The sequence below is a fragment of the Osmerus mordax genome, chromosome 27 (genome assembly GCF_038355195.1).
Source record: "Osmerus mordax isolate fOsmMor3 chromosome 27, fOsmMor3.pri, whole genome shotgun sequence".
NCBI classification, from domain to species: domain Eukaryota; kingdom Metazoa; phylum Chordata; class Actinopteri; order Osmeriformes; family Osmeridae; genus Osmerus; species Osmerus mordax.
Window position 1 is genome coordinate 210,183 of NC_090076.1, and position 23,031 is coordinate 233,213.

At 46.6% G+C, this 23,031-nt stretch overlaps 33 non-coding genes across 33 annotated transcripts; all 33 read right to left on the reverse strand.

Moving 5' to 3' along the window:
- Positions 1-6,621: 6,621 nt before the first annotated feature.
- Positions 6,622-6,693, reverse strand: trnag-ucc (transfer RNA glycine (anticodon UCC)). The gene has a single exon. It is a non-coding gene; the product is annotated as a tRNA-Gly (tRNA).
- A 358-nt stretch (positions 6,694-7,051) lies between these two features.
- On the reverse strand, positions 7,052-7,134 carry trnal-aag (transfer RNA leucine (anticodon AAG)). Its single transcript has one exon. It is a non-coding gene; the product is annotated as a tRNA-Leu (tRNA).
- Positions 7,135-7,482: 348 nt separating this feature from the next.
- On the reverse strand, positions 7,483-7,554 carry trnag-ucc (transfer RNA glycine (anticodon UCC)). The gene has a single exon. It is a non-coding gene; the product is annotated as a tRNA-Gly (tRNA).
- Positions 7,555-7,912: 358 nt separating this feature from the next.
- Positions 7,913-7,994, reverse strand: trnal-aag (transfer RNA leucine (anticodon AAG)). Its single transcript has one exon. It is a non-coding gene; the product is annotated as a tRNA-Leu (tRNA).
- Positions 7,995-8,776: 782 nt separating this feature from the next.
- On the reverse strand, positions 8,777-8,858 carry trnal-aag (transfer RNA leucine (anticodon AAG)). Its single transcript has one exon. It is a non-coding gene; the product is annotated as a tRNA-Leu (tRNA).
- A 557-nt stretch (positions 8,859-9,415) lies between these two features.
- trnal-aag (transfer RNA leucine (anticodon AAG)) lies at positions 9,416-9,497 on the reverse strand. Its single transcript has one exon. It is a non-coding gene; the product is annotated as a tRNA-Leu (tRNA).
- Positions 9,498-9,849: 352 nt separating this feature from the next.
- trnae-uuc (transfer RNA glutamic acid (anticodon UUC)) lies at positions 9,850-9,921 on the reverse strand. The gene has a single exon. It is a non-coding gene; the product is annotated as a tRNA-Glu (tRNA).
- A 358-nt stretch (positions 9,922-10,279) lies between these two features.
- On the reverse strand, positions 10,280-10,361 carry trnal-aag (transfer RNA leucine (anticodon AAG)). The gene has a single exon. It is a non-coding gene; the product is annotated as a tRNA-Leu (tRNA).
- A 557-nt stretch (positions 10,362-10,918) lies between these two features.
- trnal-aag (transfer RNA leucine (anticodon AAG)) lies at positions 10,919-11,000 on the reverse strand. Its single transcript has one exon. It is a non-coding gene; the product is annotated as a tRNA-Leu (tRNA).
- A 352-nt stretch (positions 11,001-11,352) lies between these two features.
- trnae-uuc (transfer RNA glutamic acid (anticodon UUC)) lies at positions 11,353-11,424 on the reverse strand. Its single transcript has one exon. It is a non-coding gene; the product is annotated as a tRNA-Glu (tRNA).
- Positions 11,425-11,782: 358 nt separating this feature from the next.
- trnal-aag (transfer RNA leucine (anticodon AAG)) lies at positions 11,783-11,864 on the reverse strand. Its single transcript has one exon. It is a non-coding gene; the product is annotated as a tRNA-Leu (tRNA).
- Positions 11,865-12,421: 557 nt separating this feature from the next.
- Positions 12,422-12,503, reverse strand: trnal-aag (transfer RNA leucine (anticodon AAG)). Its single transcript has one exon. It is a non-coding gene; the product is annotated as a tRNA-Leu (tRNA).
- Positions 12,504-12,855: 352 nt separating this feature from the next.
- On the reverse strand, positions 12,856-12,927 carry trnag-ucc (transfer RNA glycine (anticodon UCC)). Its single transcript has one exon. It is a non-coding gene; the product is annotated as a tRNA-Gly (tRNA).
- A 358-nt stretch (positions 12,928-13,285) lies between these two features.
- trnal-aag (transfer RNA leucine (anticodon AAG)) lies at positions 13,286-13,367 on the reverse strand. Its single transcript has one exon. It is a non-coding gene; the product is annotated as a tRNA-Leu (tRNA).
- A 352-nt stretch (positions 13,368-13,719) lies between these two features.
- trnag-ucc (transfer RNA glycine (anticodon UCC)) lies at positions 13,720-13,791 on the reverse strand. Its single transcript has one exon. It is a non-coding gene; the product is annotated as a tRNA-Gly (tRNA).
- Positions 13,792-14,149: 358 nt separating this feature from the next.
- Positions 14,150-14,231, reverse strand: trnal-aag (transfer RNA leucine (anticodon AAG)). The gene has a single exon. It is a non-coding gene; the product is annotated as a tRNA-Leu (tRNA).
- A 557-nt stretch (positions 14,232-14,788) lies between these two features.
- On the reverse strand, positions 14,789-14,870 carry trnal-aag (transfer RNA leucine (anticodon AAG)). The gene has a single exon. It is a non-coding gene; the product is annotated as a tRNA-Leu (tRNA).
- Positions 14,871-15,222: 352 nt separating this feature from the next.
- Positions 15,223-15,294, reverse strand: trnae-uuc (transfer RNA glutamic acid (anticodon UUC)). Its single transcript has one exon. It is a non-coding gene; the product is annotated as a tRNA-Glu (tRNA).
- A 358-nt stretch (positions 15,295-15,652) lies between these two features.
- On the reverse strand, positions 15,653-15,734 carry trnal-aag (transfer RNA leucine (anticodon AAG)). Its single transcript has one exon. It is a non-coding gene; the product is annotated as a tRNA-Leu (tRNA).
- Positions 15,735-16,291: 557 nt separating this feature from the next.
- trnal-aag (transfer RNA leucine (anticodon AAG)) lies at positions 16,292-16,373 on the reverse strand. The gene has a single exon. It is a non-coding gene; the product is annotated as a tRNA-Leu (tRNA).
- Positions 16,374-16,725: 352 nt separating this feature from the next.
- Positions 16,726-16,797, reverse strand: trnag-ucc (transfer RNA glycine (anticodon UCC)). Its single transcript has one exon. It is a non-coding gene; the product is annotated as a tRNA-Gly (tRNA).
- Positions 16,798-17,155: 358 nt separating this feature from the next.
- On the reverse strand, positions 17,156-17,237 carry trnal-aag (transfer RNA leucine (anticodon AAG)). The gene has a single exon. It is a non-coding gene; the product is annotated as a tRNA-Leu (tRNA).
- Positions 17,238-17,589: 352 nt separating this feature from the next.
- trnag-ucc (transfer RNA glycine (anticodon UCC)) lies at positions 17,590-17,661 on the reverse strand. The gene has a single exon. It is a non-coding gene; the product is annotated as a tRNA-Gly (tRNA).
- A 358-nt stretch (positions 17,662-18,019) lies between these two features.
- trnal-aag (transfer RNA leucine (anticodon AAG)) lies at positions 18,020-18,101 on the reverse strand. Its single transcript has one exon. It is a non-coding gene; the product is annotated as a tRNA-Leu (tRNA).
- Positions 18,102-18,658: 557 nt separating this feature from the next.
- Positions 18,659-18,740, reverse strand: trnal-aag (transfer RNA leucine (anticodon AAG)). Its single transcript has one exon. It is a non-coding gene; the product is annotated as a tRNA-Leu (tRNA).
- Positions 18,741-19,092: 352 nt separating this feature from the next.
- trnae-uuc (transfer RNA glutamic acid (anticodon UUC)) lies at positions 19,093-19,164 on the reverse strand. Its single transcript has one exon. It is a non-coding gene; the product is annotated as a tRNA-Glu (tRNA).
- Positions 19,165-19,522: 358 nt separating this feature from the next.
- On the reverse strand, positions 19,523-19,604 carry trnal-aag (transfer RNA leucine (anticodon AAG)). Its single transcript has one exon. It is a non-coding gene; the product is annotated as a tRNA-Leu (tRNA).
- A 557-nt stretch (positions 19,605-20,161) lies between these two features.
- On the reverse strand, positions 20,162-20,243 carry trnal-aag (transfer RNA leucine (anticodon AAG)). The gene has a single exon. It is a non-coding gene; the product is annotated as a tRNA-Leu (tRNA).
- A 352-nt stretch (positions 20,244-20,595) lies between these two features.
- Positions 20,596-20,667, reverse strand: trnae-uuc (transfer RNA glutamic acid (anticodon UUC)). The gene has a single exon. It is a non-coding gene; the product is annotated as a tRNA-Glu (tRNA).
- A 358-nt stretch (positions 20,668-21,025) lies between these two features.
- On the reverse strand, positions 21,026-21,107 carry trnal-aag (transfer RNA leucine (anticodon AAG)). Its single transcript has one exon. It is a non-coding gene; the product is annotated as a tRNA-Leu (tRNA).
- Positions 21,108-21,664: 557 nt separating this feature from the next.
- On the reverse strand, positions 21,665-21,746 carry trnal-aag (transfer RNA leucine (anticodon AAG)). Its single transcript has one exon. It is a non-coding gene; the product is annotated as a tRNA-Leu (tRNA).
- A 352-nt stretch (positions 21,747-22,098) lies between these two features.
- trnag-ucc (transfer RNA glycine (anticodon UCC)) lies at positions 22,099-22,170 on the reverse strand. The gene has a single exon. It is a non-coding gene; the product is annotated as a tRNA-Gly (tRNA).
- A 358-nt stretch (positions 22,171-22,528) lies between these two features.
- Positions 22,529-22,610, reverse strand: trnal-aag (transfer RNA leucine (anticodon AAG)). Its single transcript has one exon. It is a non-coding gene; the product is annotated as a tRNA-Leu (tRNA).
- Between the last annotated feature and the right edge of the window lie 421 nt (positions 22,611-23,031).

A 23,031-nucleotide genomic window follows, 5' to 3' on the forward strand; every position in this document is an offset into this window, starting at 1 on the left:
TTTCCGAAAGTAGATGTACTTCCTTAATAATATCAGCTTATATTGTACATTACACATCACAATTGTGTGTCATATCACAAAGTAAAATGAGTAAATATTTATCACCCTGGCCTCTTTGCTTGTGGCGTTTCTGCAGCTGCCTTGCAGTAAAGCTATAGTTAGCCTAGCTATCCCCCAAGTTAACAGATGCGAAACGAATGTTCTGCCAAAGGTAGTCACGCGTGTTTTCGTGACGTTAGTGACGTAGTGACGTTAGTAACGTCAGTGACTGTGGCTAGCAAATTAGCCACCGTTAGCTTCACTTTTCGCCACAAAAACTTAACTGAAGCCCAAACCATGCAACGGAACGTAAATTCCAATAGAAGCAACTCAATCACTACCAAGACGAAACTTTTGACACCTACGTTGTCTATGTAGGCCAAATATTTACTGAGTTTTAGGGGGGCAAAAAGAATAAAAATAATAATAATAATAATAATATATATGTGAGAGAACAAAAGTTGTGCCCTTGCCGAAGGCAAAGCACACCCAATAATTATTATTTTTGCATTAACCCTGCCACGCCGTGTCGGTGCGACTCTTCCTAATACAAAAACGTAGATACGTAGGGGAGGGGTATATCACATAATATCAACAGTTAAAACTAGGACGAACACTCGCGCTGCCCTCAGGTCATTGTGACCCACCGCAGTGTCTGCGTTGTCAAAGTGTGTATATCACGTTATATCACTAGTTAACACTAGGTGGAGCTGTCTCCGGGTCATTGTGACCCAGCGCAGTGTCTGCGTTGTCAATTGTGAACCCGCCGCCTGCCCCAGAAGTTTATATATCAGGTTATATCACTAGTTAACACTAGGTGGAGCTGTCCGCGGGTCGTTGTTACCCACCGCAGTGTCTGCGTTGTCAATTACGGCGGTCGAATTAGGTAGGCGTCATTGTGCTCTTTCAACTTGACGAGGTTTGATCCACGCCTCCAACCTCTCCCCTGAGTCTAATGACGCCTTTACGATTCGACAATCAGCGACCCCTCTCGGCGGTAGAATGAGTGTGACGTCTGGCGTCAGAGAAACCGCTATCGGACCCGTCTGCCAAGCGGCCGTGCGGCTGCGGCCCTCGGAATCAGCCGCCTTTTACGATTCGACGATTGGCGATCCCTCTCGGCGGGAGAATTGTCCTTGCGTCAGAGAACACCGCGGTCGGACCCTTCTGCCAAGTTGCCATGCAGGTCGGACGGCCTCGGCAAGCAGACGGGCCACGTGACGTCTGGCGTCAGAGAAACCACGGCCGGACCTCTCTCACCACTTTGTTTTTATTTATTTTTTGGGTCCAACCAGGGGGGTATTCGTCGTAGCTCGCTAAGCGGTTTAGCGAGCTAATTTTCAGGCTAAGATAAAAAACGCCCCTCTTTTTGGTTCGTGGAAGCAACTTTCGATAAATCACCATAGTAACATATCAATTAGCACTAACCTGCTCCAGAGCAGGCTAACGTAAGTGTAGCTGGATAAGCTTGCCACACCCCCAGAAAATAACATGGCAGCTCCCTTTTTGAGAGACCCAGTTGACCAAGGAGCTATAATTTAGTTCGATTAGTTTTCCATACCAATAGAGTTCTTCGAGATTGCCAAGATCCTTTATTTCACACGGATGAGTTCTTGTTTGAGCGATATCGATTCAGCCGACATGGACTCATTTATTTGCAAGACCTTCTCGGGCCGTACATTGCAAATATCACACGCCGCAGCAAGCTTTATGCTTTATTATGAGCTTATGCTGCTGTATGTGAATATGTAACGCTATGTTTTACGAAATGTCTTGTCTTATCTGTTGTGCCTGTGCTTTTTATATGTTTCACTGTGGGAGAGTGGGAAACGTCATATCGATTCCTTTTTATGTCTTGACATGTGAAGAATTGACAATAAAGCTACTTGAAACTTTAACTGTGCTTCAGACTGCATAGCCTTGAGGTTTTTTGCGTCAGGTAGGCTATAGGCTACATTTGTATACAGTATAGGCGATGCAGAAAACATTGGCAAAGCCGCAGCATGCGTTGCTGTAAGAAAAGTGTACTTGGCGCTTAACCAGCTGATGAATCAATTCATCATATTCCCTGGCCATGTCCCAGTCAATGACATCAAAGAGGGATTTACACATATGCCTACATGCATATACACATATATAGTACATGATATAAGCGCAGTAGCCTACATATATCCTCATAATTGTCTATGAATTCGTATCAATTAGATACTCTTTCGCCTTGTTTTTATTTAGCCTACTTATTCTGAAAGAGTTGAGATCATTATTTTCGCTAGCAAGATCTCATTCGATTATTAATTTCCATTAAGCCTATACCAGCAGGCACAATTAAAGAAATGTGATCTGATTGATTGGGTTAATGAGGCACTTAAGATGAGCCTATACATTTCCCCAAAACTTTCGCATTTAGCTTATCGGCAATTGTTTCCCAAGCTGCTTGTTTGCTCTGGCAGCGGTGGCGGTGTTTGACTTAGCCATGATTATATGCTTATTGTCTAGAGACTCATTATAATAGTTTGCTCGGATGGCGAGAATAGCCGATCACCGCTCTCTCTTTCGTTTTTTCCGCCATCATACCGTTAGAAAATCACGGTTTTGGTGATCGACCTTTCCTGCCTTTTGAAGTAGGACGTGCACGTGCAATTTCCCTGATAAGTTTAGCCTGATTGAAATTAACCACATGATTTGGATGCGGATCAGCCGTTGACGAACCGATATTTGCTGTTCTCACTCATCTCGCTAATGTTAACGGACTAAAAGGACAATTGATTAACTTAGCTTCAACCCTTACGACGAACGGGGCCCTGAGAAACAGAGAAAACCGCGGCCGGACCTCTCTCACCACTTTGTTTTTATTTATTTTTTGGGTCCAACCAGAGAAACAGAGAAAACCGCGGCCGGACCTCTCTCACCACTTTGTTTTTATTTATTTTTTGGGTCCAACCAGAGAAACAGAGAAAACCGCGGCCGGACGTCTCTCACCACTTTATTTTTATTTTTTTTGTCCAACCTGGGCCCCGTTCGTCGTAAGGGTTGAAGCTAAGTTAATCAATTGTCCCTTTAGCCTGTTAACATTAGCGAGATGAGTGAGAACAGCAAATATCGGTTCGTCAACGGCTGATCCGCATCCAAATCATGTGGTTAATTTCAATCAGGCTAAACTTATCAGGGAAATTGCACTTGCACGTCCTGCTTCATAAGGCAGGAAAGGTCGATCACCAAAACCGTGATTTTCTAACGGTATGATGGCGGAAAAGACAAAAGAGAGAGCGGTGATCGGCTATTCTCGCCATCCGAGCAAACTATTATAATGACTCTCTAGACAATAAGCATATAATCATGGCTAAGTCAAACACCGCCACCGCTGCCAGAGCAAAACAAGCAGCTTGGGAAACAATTGCCGATAAGCTAAATGCGAAAGTTTTGGGGAAATGTATAGGCTCATCTTCAGTGCCTCATTACCCCAATCAATCAGATCACATTTCTTTAATTGTGCCTGCTGGTATAGGCTTAATGGAAATTATTAATCGAATGAGATCTTGCTAGCGAAAATAATGATCTCAACTCTTTCAGAATAAGTAGGCTAAATAAAAACAAGGCCAAAGAGTATCTAATTGATACGAATTCAATTATGAGGATATATGTAAGCTACTGCGCTTATATCATGTACTATATATGTGTATATGCATGTAGGCATATGTGTAAATCCCTCTTTGATGTCATTGACTGGGACATGGCCAGGGAATATGATGAATTGATTCATTAGCTGGTTAAGCGCCAAGTACACTTTTCTTACAGCAACGCATGCTGCGGCTTTGCCAATGTTTTCTGCATCGCCTATACTGTATAAAAATGTAGCCTATAGCCTACCTGACGCAAAAAACCTCAAGGCTATGCAGTCTGAAGCACAGTTAAAGTTTCAAGTAGCTTTATTGTCAATTTCTTCACGTCAGGACATAAAAAGGAATCGATATGACGTTTCCCACTCTCCCACAGTGAAACATATAAAAAGCACAGGTACAACAGATAAGACAAGACATTTCGTAAAACATAGCGTTACATATTCACATACAGCAGCATAAGCTCATAATAAAGCATAAAGCTTGCTGCGGCGTGTGATATTTGCAATGTACGGCCCGAGAAGGTCTTGCAAATAAATGAGTCCATGTCGGCTGAATCGATATCGCTCAAACAAGAACTCATCCGTGTGAAATAAAGGATCTTGGCAATCGCGAAGAACTCTATCAGTATGGAAAGATAATTGAACTAAATTATAGCTCCTTGGTCAACTGGGTCTCTCAAAAAGGGAGCTGCCATGTTATTTTCTGGGGGTGTGGCAAGCTTATCCAGCTACACTTACGTTAGCCTGCTCTGGAGCAGGTTAGTGCTAATTGATATATTACTATGGTGATTTATCGAAAGTTGCTTCCACGAACCAAAAAGAGGGGCGTTTTTTATCTTAGCCTGAAAATTAGCTCGCTAAGCAGTTTAGCGAGCTACGACGAATACCCCCCAGAGAACCAGACAAAACCGCTGTCGGACCCTTCTGCCAGATTGCAGGTTGGACGGCCTCGGCAAGCAGATGGGCCAAGTGACGTCTGGCTTCAGAGAACACCGTGGTCGGACCCGTCTGCCAAGCGGCTGTGCGGCTGCGGCCCCTCGGAATCAGATTGGCCACATTGACCTACATTAAATTGATAAGGTCGGAACGGCGGGAGACAAATGGTAACCGCGGTCGGACCCGTGTGCCAAGCTGCCGTGCGGCTGCGGCCCTCGGAATCAGATTGGCCACATTGACCTAGATTAATTTGATAAGGTCGGAACAAAGGGAGACAGATGAAATCGACGCCTCTCTCCGACCTCATCTCGTCCACTTTATTTATTTTATTTTATATTATTTTTTATCTTTTTATTTATATTAATTTTTTTGTCCAACCGCGCGCGCGCGCCGCCTTTTACGATTCGACGATTGGCGATCCCTCTCGGCGGGACAATTGTCCTTGCGTCAGAGAACACCGTGGTCGGACCCTTCTGCCAAGTTGCCGTGCAGGTCGGACGGCCTCGGCAAGCAGACGGGCCACGTGACGTCTGGCGTCAGAGAAACCGCGGCCGGACCTCTCTCACCACTTTGTTTTTATTTATTTTTTGGTTCCAACCAGAGAAACAGAGAAAACCGCGGCCGGAACTCTCTCACCACTTTGTTTTTATTTTATTTTTGGGTCCAACCAGAGAAACAGAGAAAACCGCGGCCGGACCTCTCTCACCACTTTATTTCTTTCTTTCTTTTTGGTCCAACCAGAGAACCAGACAAAACCGCCGTTGGACCCTTCTGCCAGATTGCAGGTTGGACGGCCTCGGCAAGCAGACGGGCCACGTGACGTCTGGCTTCAGAGAACACCGTGGTCGGACCCGTCTGCCAAGCGGCCGTGCGGCTGCGGCCCTCGGAATCAGATTGGCCACATTGACCTACATTAAATTGATAAGGTCGGAACGAAGGGAGACAAATGGTAACCGTGGTCGGACCCGACCTGCGGGTGTGCAGAAGACTGAACAACTCAGTCGAGTGCAGAAGAGGGCTTTGCTCAAGCCACAGCGCTGCTAACGCTACTACCAACACATGCACCACGATGTATATGTCGTGATGAAGCAAACTGACGTTGTGACAACTTTTTCATAATAAAAAATAAATAAAGTCAAACCTTTTATTTCTAGCCTTGTCTGCCTAGCCTATTAGTACACTCTCGCGCTGTATCCTAGTCTGCGCTGTGACTCACCATACCTAGTCTGTTACGCCACCCTCGTGCTGACAACCTTTCGTAATACAAAAATAGTCAAGTGAAACATTATCCGTCGAAATAAAAATTAAATCATATTTGCCCTGACCGTGAAGTGAACCTCTGCCACGGAGCTGAAAGCCCCACAGTCTTGCCACTAGACCACCAGGGAGATACTTGTTTATTGCCTTTCATTCCCACGCTGTGGGTCACAACGACGGATAAGGATAAGTTCAGGTTGCATAGACAATGAGGAGAGCGTAAGGGTTATTGCGCTGTCTCTGCCTTTTTGTTAGACACGGCAACGTCTGTGTTGTCTATTACGAGACCCCGCACTGTCTCCTGTTCCTTGTGACCCACAACGACCCCCGATACAGCGCGAAGGTGGCGTAATATACAACGCTGCGGGTCACAACGACCCCCGAGACAGCGCGAAGGTGGCGTAATATACAACGTTGTGGGTCACAATGACCCGGAGACAGCGCGAAGGATAAGTTCAGGCTGCATAGACAATGAGGAGAGCGTCAGGGTTAATGCCTGGAAGCGTTTGAACGTCACAAGATGAAACATATGTAACAATAGCCCTCCTAAATAACTCTTACACATGAACTTTACGGCACTTTATTTAACATTACCTCCATTCCTATTTATTATTTTGCTCATACTGGTACTATCTGTCCTTGTATTGTTTTTCTTTTTTGTCTCGTTGTTCTATTTGTGATGCTATAGCCTGCATGGAGAATACCAAATCAAATTCCTAGTATCTGTATACATTGCGAAATAAAGTTGATTTGAATCTCTCTCAAGATTCTGCATTGGCCGGGAATCGAACCCGGGTCAACTGCTTGGAAGGCAGCTATGCTTGCCACTATACCACCAATGCCCACAACAGCCGCCATGATCGCACAGCATTTCGAGGGACGGTTCACCTTTCCACACCACCTACTGACGTCCAACTAGTAAGAAATTGCCCTAAGCCTGGTTTATACTTCTGCGGAGTTTGGAACACGTGGCCTAATTGTGATGTGTTCGACCATCACAATGGACGAGATGCCTCTCCACAGTCTGTATTGGCTGGGGATTGAATCAACTTCAAGGAAAAAAGTTGCCACTGTAGTTGCCACTATAACTACGATGTCCCAAAAAATCATATACAATCGCACATGTCGAGCCACAGTTCACTTTTTGAAACCCACTTACTGACTTCAAAGCAATGGGACGGCGTTAGCACCCTACAAAAGTGGCAGCTGTGGGATTTGAACCCACGCCTCCGTAGAGACTGGAGCCTTAATCCAGCGCCTTGGACCGCTCGGCCACGCTATCCAGTTGTCAAGTCGTTGCCCCCCGAGCTCTTCTCAAAGCTGATCGATCGTCCAGGAGCTCACGTGACATTCTTAATGCCTGGAAGCGGTTGAACGTCACAAGATAAAACATATTTAACAATAGCCCTCCTAAATAACTCTTACACATGAACTTTACGGCACTTTATTTAACATTACCTCCATTCTTATTTATTATTTTGCTCATACTGGTACTATCTGTCCTTGTATTGTTTTTCTTTTTTGTCTTGTTCTATTTGTGATGCTATAGCCTGCATGAAGAATACCAAATCAAATTCCTAGTATCTGTATACATGGCGAAATAAAGTTGATTTGAATCTCTCTCAAGGTTCTGCATTGGCCGGGAATCGAACCCGGGTCAACTGCTTGGAAGGCAGCTATGCTTGCCACTATACCACCAATGCCCACAACAGCCGCCATGATCGCACAGCATTTCGAGGGACGGTTCACCTTTCCACACCACCTACTGACGTCCAACTAGTAAGAAATTGCCCTAAGCCTGGTTTATACTTCTGCGGAGTTTGGAAAACGTGGCCTAATTGTGATGTGTTCGACCATCACAAGAGACGAGATGCCTCTCCACGGTCTGTATTGGCTGGGGATTGAATCAACTTCAAGGAAAAAAGTTGCCACTGTAGTTGCCACTATAACTACGATGTCCCAAAAAATCATATACAATCGCACATGTCGAGCCACAGTTCACTTTTTGAAACCCACTTACTGACTTCAAAGCAATGGGACGGCGTTAGAACCCTACAAAAGTGGCAGCGGTGGGATTTGAACCCACGCCTCCGGAGAGACTGGAGCCTTAATCCAGCGCCTTGGACCTCTCGGCCACGCTACCCAGTTGTCAGGACATTGCCCCCCGAGCTCTTCTCGAAGCTGATCGATCGTCCAGGAGCTCACGTGACATTCTTAATGCCTGGAAGCGGTTGAACGTCACAAGATAAAACATATTTAACAATAGCCCTCCTAAATAACTCTTACACATGAACTTTACGGCACTTTATTTAACATTACCTCCATTCTTATTTATTATTTTGCTCATACTGGTACTATCTGTCCGTGTATTGTTTTTCTTTTTTGTCTTGTTGTTCTATTTGTGATGCTATAGCCTGCATGGAGAATACCAAATCAAATTCCTAGTATCTGTATACATGGCGAAATAAAGTTGATTTGAATCTCTCTCAAGGTTCTGCATTGGCCGGGAATCGAACCCAGGTCAACTGCTTGGAAGGCTTCTATGCTTGCCACTATACCACCAATGCCCACAACAGCCGCCATGATCGCACAGCATTTCGAGGGACGGTTCACCTTTCCACACCACCTACTGAGGTCCAACTAGTAAGAAATTGCCCTAAGCCTGGTTTATACTTCTGCGGAGTTTGGAACACGTGGCCTAATCGTGAAGCTATCGACCGTCACAAGAGACGAGATGCCTCTCCACGGTCTGTATTGGCTGGGGATTGAATCAACTTCAAGGAAAAAAGTTGCCACTGTAGTTGCCACTATAACTACGATGTCCCAAAAAATCATATACAATCGCACATGTCGAGCCACAGTTCACTTTTTGAAACCCACTTACTGACTTCAAAGCAATGGGACGGCGTTAGAACCCTACAAAAGTGGCAGCGGTGGGATTTGAACCCACGCCTCCGGAGAGACTGGAGCCTTAATCCAGCGCCTTGGACCGCTCGGCCACGCTACCCAGTTGTCAAGTCGTTGCCCCCCGAGCTCTTCTCGAAGCTGATCGATCGTCCGGGAGCTCACGTGACTTTCTTAATGCCTGGAAGCTGTTGAACGTCACAAGATAAAACACATCTCTCTCAAGGTTCTGCATTGGCCGGGAATCGAACCCGGGTCAATGGCTTGGAAGGAAGCTATAATTGCCACTATCCCACCAATGCCCACAACTGCCTCCATGATCGCACAGCATTTCGAGGGACGGTTCACCTTTCCACACCACCTACTGACGTCCAACTAGTAAGAAATTGCCTTAAGCCTGGTTTATACTTCTGCGGAGTTTGGAACACGTGGCCTAATCGTGAAGCTATCGACCGTCACAAGAGACGAGATGCCTCTCCACGGTCTGTATTGGCTGGGGATTGAATCAACTTCTAGGAAAAAAGTTGCCACTGTAGTTGCCACTATAACTACGATGTCCCAAAAAATCATATACAATCGCACATGTCGAGCCACAGTTCACTTTTTCAAACCCACTTACTGACTTCAAAGCAATGGTACGGCGTTAGCACCCTACAAAAGTGGCAACGGTGGGATTTGAACCCACGCCTCCGGAGAGACTGGAGCCTTAATCCAGCGCCTTGGACTGCTCGGCCACGCTACCCAGTTGTCAGGACATTGCCCCCCGAGCTCTTCTCGAAGCTGATCGATCGTCCAGGAGCTCACGTGACATTCTTAATGCCTGGAAGCGGTTGAACGTCACAAGATAAAACATATTTAACAATAGCCCTCCTAAATAACTCTTACACATGAACTTTACGGCACTTTATTTAACATTACCTCCATTCTTATTTATTATTTTGCTCATACTGGTACTATCTGTCCGTGTATTGTTTTTCTTTTTTGTCTTGTTGTTCTATTTGTGATGCTATAGCCTGCATGGAGAATACCAAATCAAATTCCTAGTATCTGTATACATGGCGAAATAAAGTTGATTTGAATCTCTCTCAAGGTTCTGCATTGGCCGGGAATCGAACCCGGGTCAACTGCTTGAAAGGCAGCTATGCTTGCCACTATACCACCAATGCCCACAACAGCCGCCATGATCGCACAGCATTTCGAGGGACGGTTCACCTTTCCACACCACCTACTGACGTCCAACTAGTAAGAAATTGCCCTAAGCCTGGTTTATACTTCTGCGGAGTTTGGAACACGTGGCCTAATTGTGATGTGTTCGACCATCACAATGGACGAGATGCCTCTCCACAGTCTGTATTGGCTGGGGATTGAATCAACTTCAAGGAAAAAAGTTGCCACTGTAGTTGCCACTATAACTACGATGTCCCAAAAAATCATATACAATCGCACATGTCGAGCCACAGTTCACTTTTTGAAACCCACTTACTGACTTCAAAGCAATGGGACGGCGTTAGAACCCTACAAAAGTGGCAGCGGTGGGATTTGAACCCACGCCTCCGGAGAGACTGGAGCCTTAATCCAGCGCCTTGGACCGCTCGGCCACGCTACCCAGTTGTCAAGTCGTTGCCCCCCGAGCTCTTCTCGAAGCTGATCGATCGTCCGGGAGCTCACGTGACTTTCTTAATGCCTGGAAGCTGTTGAACGTCACAAGATAAAACACATCTCTCTCAAGGTTCTGCATTGGCCGGGAATCGAACCCGGGTCAATGGCTTGGAAGGAAGCTATAATTGCCACTATCCCACCAATGCCCACAACTGCCTCCATGATCGCACAGCATTTCGAGGGACGGTTCACCTTTCCACACCACCTACTGACGTCCAACTAGTAAGAAATTGCCTTAAGCCTGGTTTATACTTCTGCGGAGTTTGGAACACGTGGCCTAATCGTGAAGCTATCGACCGTCACAAGAGACGAGATGCCTCTCCACGGTCTGTATTGGCTGGGGATTGAATCAACTTCTAGGAAAAAAGTTGCCACTGTAGTTGCCACTATAACTACGATGTCCCAAAAAATCATATACAATCGCACATGTCGAGCCACAGTTCACTTTTTCAAACCCACTTACTGACTTCAAAGCAATGGTACGGCGTTAGCACCCTACAAAAGTGGCAACGGTGGGATTTGAACCCACGCCTCCGGAGAGACTGGAGCCTTAATCCAGCGCCTTGGACTGCTCGGCCACGCTACCCAGTTGTCAGGACATTGCCCCCCGAGCTCTTCTCGAAGCTGATCGATCGTCCAGGAGCTCACGTGACATTCTTAATGCCTGGAAGCGGTTGAACGTCACAAGATAAAACATATTTAACAATAGCCCTCCTAAATAACTCTTACACATGAACTTTACGGCACTTTATTTAACATTACCTCCATTCTTATTTATTATTTTGCTCATACTGGTACTATCTGTCCGTGTATTGTTTTTCTTTTTTGTCTTGTTGTTCTATTTGTGATGCTATAGCCTGCATGGAGAATACCAAATCAAATTCCTAGTATCTGTATACATGGCGAAATAAAGTTGATTTGAATCTCTCTCAAGGTTCTGCATTGGCCGGGAATCGAACCCGGGTCAACTGCTTGAAAGGCAGCTATGCTTGCCACTATACCACCAATGCCCACAACAGCCGCCATGATCGCACAGCATTTCGAGGGACGGTTCACCTTTCCACACCACCTACTGACGTCCAACTAGTAAGAAATTGCCCTAAGCCTGGTTTATACTTCTGCGGAGTTTGGAAAACGTGGCCTAATTGTGATGTGTTCGACCATCACAAGAGACGAGATGCCTCTCCACGGTCTGTATTGGCTGGGGATTGAATCAACTTCAAGGAAAAAAGTTGCCACTGTAGTTGCCACTATAACTACGATGTCCCAAAAAATCATATACAATCGCACATGTCGAGCCACAGTTCACTTTTTGAAACCCACTTACTGACTTCAAAGCAATGGGACGGCGTTAGAACCCTACAAAAGTGGCAGCGGTGGGATTTGAACCCACGCCTCCGGAGAGACTGGAGCCTTAATCCAGCGCCTTGGACCGCTCGGCCACGCTACCCAGTTGTCAAGTCGTTGCCCCCCGAGCTCTTCTCGAAGCTGATCGATCGTCCGGGAGCTCACGTGACTTTCTTAATGCCTGGAAGCTGTTGAACGTCACAAGATAAAACACATCTCTCTCAAGGTTCTGCATTGGCCGGGAATCGAACCCGGGTCAATGGCTTGGAAGGAAGCTATAATTGCCACTATCCCACCAATGCCCACAACTGCCTCCATGATCGCACAGCATTTCGAGGGACGGTTCACCTTTCCACACCACCTACTGACGTCCAACTAGTAAGAAATTGCCCTAAGCCTGGTTTATACTTCTGCGGAGTTTGGAACACGTGGCCTAATCGTGAAGCTATCGACCGTCACAAGAGACGAGATGCCTCTCCACGGTCTGTATTGGCTGGGGATTGAATCAACTTCTAGGAAAAAAGTTGCCACTGTAGATGCCACTATAACTACGATGTCCCAAAAAATCATATACAATCGCACATGTCGAGCCACAGTTCACTTTTTCAAACCCACTTACTGACTTCAAAGCAATGGTACGGCGTTAGCACCCTACAAAAGTGGCAACGGTGGGATTTGAACCCACGCCTCCGGAGAGACTGGAGCCTTAATCCAGCGCCTTGGACTGCTCGGCCACGCTACCCAGTTGTCAGGACATTGCCCCCCGAGCTCTTCTCGAAGCTGATCGATCGTCCAGGAGCTCACGTGACATTCTTAATGCCTGGAAGCGGTTGAACGTCACAAGATAAAACATATTTAACAATAGCCCTCCTAAATAACTCTTACACATGAACTTTACGGCACTTTATTTAACATTACCTCCATTCTTATTTATTATTTTGCTCATACTGGTACTATCTGTCCGTGTATTGTTTTTCTTTTTTGTCTTGTTGTTCTATTTGTTATGCTATAGCCTGCATGGAGAATACCAAATCAAATTCCTAGTATCTGTATACATGGCGAAATAAAGTTGATTTGAATCTCTCTCAAGGTTCTGCTTTGGCCGGGAATCGAACCCGGGTCAACTGCTTGGAAGGCAGCTATGCTTGCCACTATACCACCAATGCCCACAACAGCCGCCATGATCGCACAGCATTTCAAGGGACGGTTCACCTTTCCACACCACCTACTGACGTCCAACTAGTAAGAAATTGCCCTAAGCCTGGTTTATACTTCTGCGGAGTTTGGAAAACGTGGCCTAATCGTGATGTGTTCGACCATCACAAGAGACGAGATGCCTCTCCACGGTCTGTATTGGCTGGGGATTGAATCAACTTCTAGGAAAAAAGTTGCCACTGTAGTTGCCACTATAACTACGATGTCCCAAAAAATCATATACAATCGCACATGTCGAGCCACAGTTCACTTTTTCAAACCCACTTACTGACTTCAAAGCAATGGTACGGCGTTAGCACCCTACAAAAGTGGCAACGGTGGGATTTGAACCCACGCCTCCGGAGAGACTGGAGCCTTAATCCAGCGCCTTGGACTGCTCGGCCACGCTACCCAGTTGTCAGGACATCGCCCCCCGAGCTCTTCTCGAAGCTGATCGATCGTCCAGGAGCTCACGTGACATTCTTAATGCCTGGAAGCGGTTGAACGTCACAAGATAAAACATATTTAACAATAGCCCTCCTAAATAACTCTTACACATGAACTTTACGGCACTTTATTTAACATTACCTCCATTCTTATTTATTATTTTGCTCATACTGGTACTATCTGTCCGTGTATTGTTTTTCTTTTTTGTCTTGTTGTTCTATTTGTGATGCTATAGCCTGCATGGAGAATACCAAATCAAATTCCTAGTATCTGTATACATGGCGAAATAAAGTTGATTTGAATCTCTCTCAAGGTTCTGCATTGGCCGGGAATCGAACCCGGGTCAACTGCTTGGAAGGCAGCTATGCTTGCCACTATACCACCAATGCCCACAACAGCCGCCATGATCGCACAGCATTTCAAGGGACGGTTCACCTTTCCACACCACCTACTGACGTCCAACTAGTAAGAAATTGCCCTAAGCCTGGTTTATACTTCTGCGGAGTTTGGAACACGTGGCCTAATCGTGAAGCTATCGACCGTCACAAGAGACGAGATGCCTCTCCACGGTCTGTATTGGCTGGGGATTGAATCAACTTCAAGGAAAAAAGTTGCCACTGTAGTTGCCACTATAACTACGATGTCCCAAAAAATCATATACAATCGCACATGTCGAGCCACAGTTCACTTTTTGAAACCCACTTACTGACTTCAAAGCAATGGGACGGCATTAGCACCCTACAAAAGTGGCAACGGTGGGATTTGAACCCACGCCTCCGGAGAGACTGGAGCCTTAATCCAGCGCCTTGGACTGCTCGGCCACGCTACCCAGTTGTCAGGACATTGCCCCCCGAGCTCTTCTCGAAGCTGATCGATCGTCCGGGAGCTCACGTGACTTTCTTAATGCCTGGAAGCTGTTGAACGTCACAAGATAAAACACATCTCTCTCAAGGTTCTGCATTGGCCGGGAATCGAACCCGGGTCAATGGCTTGGAAGGAAGCTATAATTGCCACTATCCCACCAATGCCCACAACTGCCTCCATGATCGCACAGCATTTCGAGGGACGGTTCACCTTTCCACACCACCTACTGACGTCCAACTAGTAAGAAATTGCCTTAAGCCTGGTTTATACTTCTGCGGAGTTTGGAACACGTGGCCTAATCGTGAAGCTATCGACCGTCACAAGAGACGAGATGCCTCTCCACGGTCTGTATTGGCTGGGGATTGAATCAACTTCTAGGAAAAAAGTTGCCACTGTAGTTGCCACTATAACTACGATGTCCCAAAAAATCATATACAATCGCACATGTCGAGCCACAGTTCACTTTTTCAAACCCACTTACTGACTTCAAAGCAATGGTACGGCGTTAGCACCCTACAAAAGTGGCAACGGTGGGATTTGAACCCACGCCTCCGGAGAGACTGGAGCCTTAATCCAGCGCCTTGGACTGCTCGGCCACGCTACCCAGTTGTCAGGACATTGCCCCCCGAGCTCTTCTCGAAGCTGATCGATCGTCCAGGAGCTCACGTGACATTCTTAATGCCTGGAAGCGGTTGAACGTCACAAGATAAAACATATTTAACAATAGCCCTCCTAAATAACTCTTACACATGAACTTTACGGCACTTTATTTAACATTACCTCCATTCTTATTTATTATTTTGCTCATACTGGTACTATCTGTCCGTGTATTGTTTTTCTTTTTTGTCTTGTTGTTCTATTTGTGATGCTATAGCCTGCATGGAGAATACCAAATCAAATTCCTAGTATCTGTATACATGGCGAAATAAAGTTGATTTGAATCTCTCTCAAGGTTCTGCATTGGCCGGGAATCGAACCCGGGTCAACTGCTTGAAAGGCAGCTATGCTTGCCACTATACCACCAATGCCCACAACAGCCGCCATGATCGCACAGCATTTCGAGGGACGGTTCACCTTTCCACACCACCTACTGACGTCCAACTAGTAAGAAATTGCCCTAAGCCTGGTTTATACTTCTGCGGAGTTTGGAAAACGTGGCCTAATTGTGATGTGTTCGACCATCACAAGAGACGAGATGCCTCTCCACGGTCTGTATTGGCTGGGGATTGAATCAACTTCAAGGAAAAAAGTTGCCACTGTAGTTGCCACTATAACTACGATGTCCCAAAAAATCATATACAATCGCACATGTCGAGCCACAGTTCACTTTTTGAAACCCACTTACTGACTTCAAAGCAATGGGACGGCGTTAGAACCCTACAAAAGTGGCAGCGGTGGGATTTGAACCCACGCCTCCGGAGAGACTGGAGCCTTAATCCAGCGCCTTGGACCGCTCGGCCACGCTACCCAGTTGTCAAGTCGTTGCCCCCCGAGCTCTTCTCGAAGCTGATCGATCGTCCGGGAGCTCACGTGACTTTCTTAATGCCTGGAAGCTGTTGAACGTCACAAGATAAAACACATCTCTCTCAAGGTTCTGCATTGGCCGGGAATCGAACCCGGGTCAATGGCTTGGAAGGAAGCTATAATTGCCACTATCCCACCAATGCCCACAACTGCCTCCATGATCGCACAGCATTTCGAGGGACGGTTCACCTTTCCACACCACCTACTGACGTCCAACTAGTAAGAAATTGCCCTAAGCCTGGTTTATACTTCTGCGGAGTTTGGAACACGTGGCCTAATCGTGAAGCTATCGACCGTCACAAGAGACGAGATGCCTCTCCACGGTCTGTATTGGCTGGGGATTGAATCAACTTCTAGGAAAAAAGTTGCCACTGTAGATGCCACTATAACTACGATGTCCCAAAAAATCATATACAATCGCACATGTCGAGCCACAGTTCACTTTTTCAAACCCACTTACTGACTTCAAAGCAATGGTACGGCGTTAGCACCCTACAAAAGTGGCAACGGTGGGATTTGAACCCACGCCTCCGGAGAGACTGGAGCCTTAATCCAGCGCCTTGGACTGCTCGGCCACGCTACCCAGTTGTCAGGACATTGCCCCCCGAGCTCTTCTCGAAGCTGATCGATCGTCCAGGAGCTCACGTGACATTCTTAATGCCTGGAAGCGGTTGAACGTCACAAGATAAAACATATTTAACAATAGCCCTCCTAAATAACTCTTACACATGAACTTTACGGCACTTTATTTAACATTACCTCCATTCTTATTTATTATTTTGCTCATACTGGTACTATCTGTCCGTGTATTGTTTTTCTTTTTTGTCTTGTTGTTCTATTTGTTATGCTATAGCCTGCATGGAGAATACCAAATCAAATTCCTAGTATCTGTATACATGGCGAAATAAAGTTGATTTGAATCTCTCTCAAGGTTCTGCTTTGGCCGGGAATCGAACCCGGGTCAACTGCTTGGAAGGCAGCTATGCTTGCCACTATACCACCAATGCCCACAACAGCCGCCATGATCGCACAGCATTTCAAGGGACGGTTCACCTTTCCACACCACCTACTGACGTCCAACTAGTAAGAAATTGCCCTAAGCCTGGTTTATACTTCTGCGGAGTTTGGAAAACGTGGCCTAATCGTGATGTGTTCGACCATCACAAGAGACGAGATGCCTCTCCACGGTCTGTATTGGCTGGGGATTGAATCAACTTCTAGGAAAAAAGTTGCCACTGTAGTTGCCACTATAACTACGATGTCCCAAAAAATCATATACAATCGCACATGTCGAGCCACAGTTCACTTTTTCAAACCCACTTACTGACTTCAAAGCAATGGTACGGCGTTAGCACCCTACAAAAGTGGCAACGGTGGGATTTGAACCCACGCCTCCGGAGAGACTGGAGCCTTAATCCAGCGCCTTGGACTGCTCGGCCACGCTACCCAGTTGTCAGGACATCGCCCCCCGAGCTCTTCTCGAAGCTGATCGATCGTCCAGGAGCTCACGTGACATTCTTAATGCCTGGAAGCGGTTGAACGTCACAAGATAAAACATATTTAACAATAGCCCTCCTAAATAACTCTTACACATGAACTTTACGGCACTTTATTTAACATTACCTCCATTCTTATTTATTATTTTGCTCATACTGGTACTATCTGTCCGTGTATTGTTTTTCTTTTTTGTCTTGTTGTTCTATTTGTGATGCTATAGCCTGCATGGAGAATACCAAATCAAATTCCTAGTATCTGTATACATGGCGAAATAAAGTTGATTTGAATCTCTCTCAAGGTTCTGCATTGGCCGGGAATCGAACCCGGGTCAACTGCTTGGAAGGCAGCTATGCTTGCCACTATACCACCAATGCCCACAACAGCCGCCATGATCGCACAGCATTTCAAGGGACGGTTCACCTTTCCACACCACCTACTGACGTCCAACTAGTAAGAAATTGCCCTAAGCCTGGTTTATACTTCTGCGGAGTTTGGAACACGTGGCCTAATCGTGAAGCTATCGACCGTCACAAGAGACGAGATGCCTCTCCACGGTCTGTATTGGCTGGGGATTGAATCAACTTCAAGGAAAAAAGTTGCCACTGTAGTTGCCACTATAACTACGATGTCCCAAAAAATCATATACAATCGCACATGTCGAGCCACAGTTCACTTTTTGAAACCCACTTACTGACTTCAAAGCAATGGGACGGCGTTAGAACCCTACAAAAGTGGCAGCGGTGGGATTTGAACCCACGCCTCCGGAGAGACTGGAGCCTTAATCCAGCGCCTTGGACCGCTCGGCCACGCTACCCAGTTGTCAAGTCGTTGCCCCCCGAGCTCTTCTCGAAGCTGATCGATCGTCCGGGAGCTCACGTGACTTTCTTAATGCCTGGAAGCTGTTGAACGTCACAAGATAAAACACATCTCTCTCAAGGTTCTGCATTGGCCGGGAAACGAACCCGGGTCAATGGCTTGGAAGGAAGCTATAATTGCCACTATCCCACCAATGCCCACAACTGCCTCCATGATCGCACAGCATTTCGAGGGACGGTTCACTTTTCCACACCACCTACTGACGTCCAACTAGTAAGAAATTGCCCTAAGCCTGGTTTATACTTCTGCGGAGTTTGGAACACGTGGCCTAATCGTGAAGCTATCGACCGTCACAAGAGACGAGATGCCTCTCCACGGTCTGTATTGGCTGGGGATTGAATCAACTTCTAGGAAAAAAGTTGCCACTGTAGTTGCCACTATAACTACGATGTCCCAAAAAATCATATACAATCGCACATGTCGAGCCACAGTTCACTTTTTCAAACCCACTTACTGACTTCAAAGCAATGGTACGGCGTTAGCACCCTACAAAAGTGGCAACGGTGGGATTTGAACCCACGCCTCCGGAGAGACTGGAGCCTTAATCCAGCGCCTTGGACTGCTCGGCCACGCTACCCAGTTGTCAGGACATTGCCCCCCGAGCTCTTCTCGAAGCTGATCGATCGTCCAGGAGCTCACGTGACATTCTTAATGCCTGGAAGCGGTTGAACGTCACAAGATAAAACATATTTAACAATAGCCCTCCTAAATAACTCTTACACATGAACTTTACGGCACTTTATTTAACATTACCTCCATTCTTATTTATTATTTTGCTCATACTGGTACTATCTGTCCGTGTATTGTTTTTCTTTTTTGTCTTGTTGTTCTATTTGTGATGCTATAGCCTGCATGGAGAATACCAAATCAAATTCCTAGTATCTGTATACATGGCGAAATAAAGTTGATTTGAATCTCTCTCAAGGTTCTGCATTGGCCGGGAATCGAACCCGGGTCAACTGCTTGAAAGGCAGCTATGCTTGCCACTATACCACCAATGCCCACAACAGCCGCCATGATCGCACAGCATTTCGAGGGACGGTTCACCTTTCCACACCACCTACTGACGTCCAACTAGTAAGAAATTGCCCTAAGCCTGGTTTATACTTCTGCGGAGTTTGGAACACGTGGCCTAATTGTGATGTGTTCGACCATCACAATGGACGAGATGCCTCTCCACAGTCTGTATTGGCTGGGGATTGAATCAACTTCAAGGAAAAAAGTTGCCACTGTAGTTGCCACTATAACTACGATGTCCCAAAAAATCATATACAATCGCACATGTCGAGCCACAGTTCACTTTTTGAAACCCACTTACTGACTTCAAAGCAATGGGACGGCGTTAGAACCCTACAAAAGTGGCAGCGGTGGGATTTGAACCCACGCCTCCGGAGAGACTGGAGCCTTAATCCAGCGCCTTGGACCGCTCGGCCACGCTACCCAGTTGTCAAGTCGTTGCCCCCCGAGCTCTTCTCGAAGCTGATCGATCGTCCGGGAGCTCACGTGACTTTCTTAATGCCTGGAAGCTGTTGAACGTCACAAGATAAAACACATCTCTCTCAAGGTTCTGCATTGGCCGGGAATCGAACCCGGGTCAATGGCTTGGAAGGAAGCTATAATTGCCACTATCCCACCAATGCCCACAACTGCCTCCATGATCGCACAGCATTTCGAGGGACGGTTCACCTTTCCACACCACCTACTGACGTCCAACTAGTAAGAAATTGCCTTAAGCCTGGTTTATACTTCTGCGGAGTTTGGAACACGTGGCCTAATCGTGAAGCTATCGACCGTCACAAGAGACGAGATGCCTCTCCACGGTCTGTATTGGCTGGGGATTGAATCAACTTCTAGGAAAAAAGTTGCCACTGTAGTTGCCACTATAACTACGATGTCCCAAAAAATCATATACAATCGCACATGTCGAGCCACAGTTCACTTTTTCAAACCCACTTACTGACTTCAAAGCAATGGTACGGCGTTAGCACCCTACAAAAGTGGCAACGGTGGGATTTGAACCCACGCCTCCGGAGAGACTGGAGCCTTAATCCAGCGCCTTGGACTGCTCGGCCACGCTACCCAGTTGTCAGGACATTGCCCCCCGAGCTCTTCTCGAAGCTGATCGATCGTCCAGGAGCTCACGTGACATTCTTAATGCCTGGAAGCGGTTGAACGTCACAAGATAAAACATATTTAACAATAGCCCTCCTAAATAACTCTTACACATGAACTTTACGGCACTTTATTTAACATTACCTCCATTCTTATTTATTATTTTGCTCATACTGGTACTATCTGTCCGTGTATTGTTTTTCTTTTTTGTCTTGTTGTTCTATTTGTGATGCTATAGCCTGCATGGAGAATACCAAATCAAATTCCTAGTATCTGTATACATGGCGAAATAAAGTTGATTTGAATCTCTCTCAAGGTTCTGCATTGGCCGGGAATCGAACCCGGGTCAACTGCTTGAAAGGCAGCTATGCTTGCCACTATACCACCAATGCCCACAACAGCCGCCATGATCGCACAGCATTTCGAGGGACGGTTCACCTTTCCACACCACCTACTGACGTCCAACTAGTAAGAAATTGCCCTAAGCCTGGTTTATACTTCTGCGGAGTTTGGAAAACGTGGCCTAATTGTGATGTGTTCGACCATCACAAGAGACGAGATGCCTCTCCACGGTCTGTATTGGCTGGGGATTGAATCAACTTCAAGGAAAAAAGTTGCCACTGTAGTTGCCACTATAACTACGATGTCCCAAAAAATCATATACAATCGCACATGTCGAGCCACAGTTCACTTTTTGAAACCCACTTACTGACTTCAAAGCAATGGGACGGCGTTAGAACCCTACAAAAGTGGCAGCGGTGGGATTTGAACCCACGCCTCCGGAGAGACTGGAGCCTTAATCCAGCGCCTTGGACCGCTCGGCCACGCTACCCAGTTGTCAAGTCGTTGCCCCCCGAGCTCTTCTCGAAGCTGATCGATCGTCCGGGAGCTCACGTGACTTTCTTAATGCCTGGAAGCTGTTGAACGTCACAAGATAAAACACATCTCTCTCAAGGTTCTGCATTGGCCGGGAATCGAACCCGGGTCAATGGCTTGGAAGGAAGCTATAATTGCCACTATCCCACCAATGCCCACAACTGCCTCCATGATCGCACAGCATTTCGAGGGACGGTTCACCTTTCCACACCACCTACTGACGTCCAACTAGTAAGAAATTGCCCTAAGCCTGGTTTATACTTCTGCGGAGTTTGGAACACGTGGCCTAATCGTGAAGCTATCGACCGTCACAAGAGACGAGATGCCTCTCCACGGTCTGTATTGGCTGGGGATTGAATCAACTTCTAGGAAAAAAGTTGCCACTGTAGATGCCACTATAACTACGATGTCCCAAAAAATCATATACAATCGCACATGTCGAGCCACAGTTCACTTTTTCAAACCCACTTACTGACTTCAAAGCAATGGTACGGCGTTAGCACCCTACAAAAGTGGCAACGGTGGGATTTGAACCCACGCCTCCGGAGAGACTGGAGCCTTAATCCAGCGCCTTGGACTGCTCGGCCACGCTACCCAGTTGTCAGGACATTGCCCCCCGAGCTCTTCTCGAAGCTGATCGATCGTCCAGGAGCTCACGTGACATTCTTAATGCCTGGAAGCGGTTGAACGTCACAAGATAAAACATATTTAACAATAGCCCTCCTAAATAACTCTTACACATGAACTTTACGGCACTTTATTTAACATTACCTCCATTCTTATTTATTATTTTGCTCATACTGGTACTATCTGTCCGTGTATTGTTTTTCTTTTTTGTCTTGTTGTTCTATTTGTTATGCTATAGCCTGCATGGAGAATACCAAATCAAATTCCTAGTATCTGTATACATGGCGAAATAAAGTTGATTTGAATCTCTCTCAAGGTTCTGCTTTGGCCGGGAATCGAACCCGGGTCAACTGCTTGGAAGGCAGCTATGCTTGCCACTATACCACCAATGCCCACAACAGCCGCCATGATCGCACAGCATTTCAAGGGACGGTTCACCTTTCCACACCACCTACTGACGTCCAACTAGTAAGAAATTGCCCTAAGCCTGGTTTATACTTCTGCGGAGTTTGGAAAACGTGGCCTAATCGTGATGTGTTCGACCATCACAAGAGACGAGATGCCTCTCCACGGTCTGTATTGGCTGGGGATTGAATCAACTTCAAGGAAAAAAGTTGCCACTGTAGTTGCCACTATAACTACGATGTCCCAAAAAATCATATACAATCGCACATGTCGAGCCACAGTTCACTTTTTGAAACCCACTTACTGACTTCAAAGCAATGGGACGGCGTTAGAACCCTACAAAAGTGGCAGCGGTGGGATTTGAACCCACGCCTCCGGAGAGACTGGAGCCTTAATCCAGCGCCTTGGACCGCTCGGCCACGCTACCCAGTTGTCAAGGCGTTGCCCCCCGAGCTCTTCTCGAAGCTGATCGATCGTCCGGGAGCTCACGTGACTTTCTTAATGCCTGGAAGCTGTTGAACGTCACAAGATAAAACACATCTCTCTCAAGGTTCTGCATTGGCCGGGAATCGAACCCGGGTCAATGGCTTGGAAGGAAGCTATAATTGCCACTATCCCACCAATGCCCACAACTGCCTCCATGATCGCACAGCATTTCGAGGGACGGTTCACCTTTCCACACCACCTACTGACGTCCAACTAGTAAGAAATTGCCCTAAGCCTGGTTTATACTTCTGCGGAGTTTGGAACACGTGGCCTAATCGTGAAGCTATCGACCGTCACAAGAGACGAGATGCCTCTCCACGGTCTGTATTGGCTGGGGATTGAATCAACTTCAAGGAAAAAAG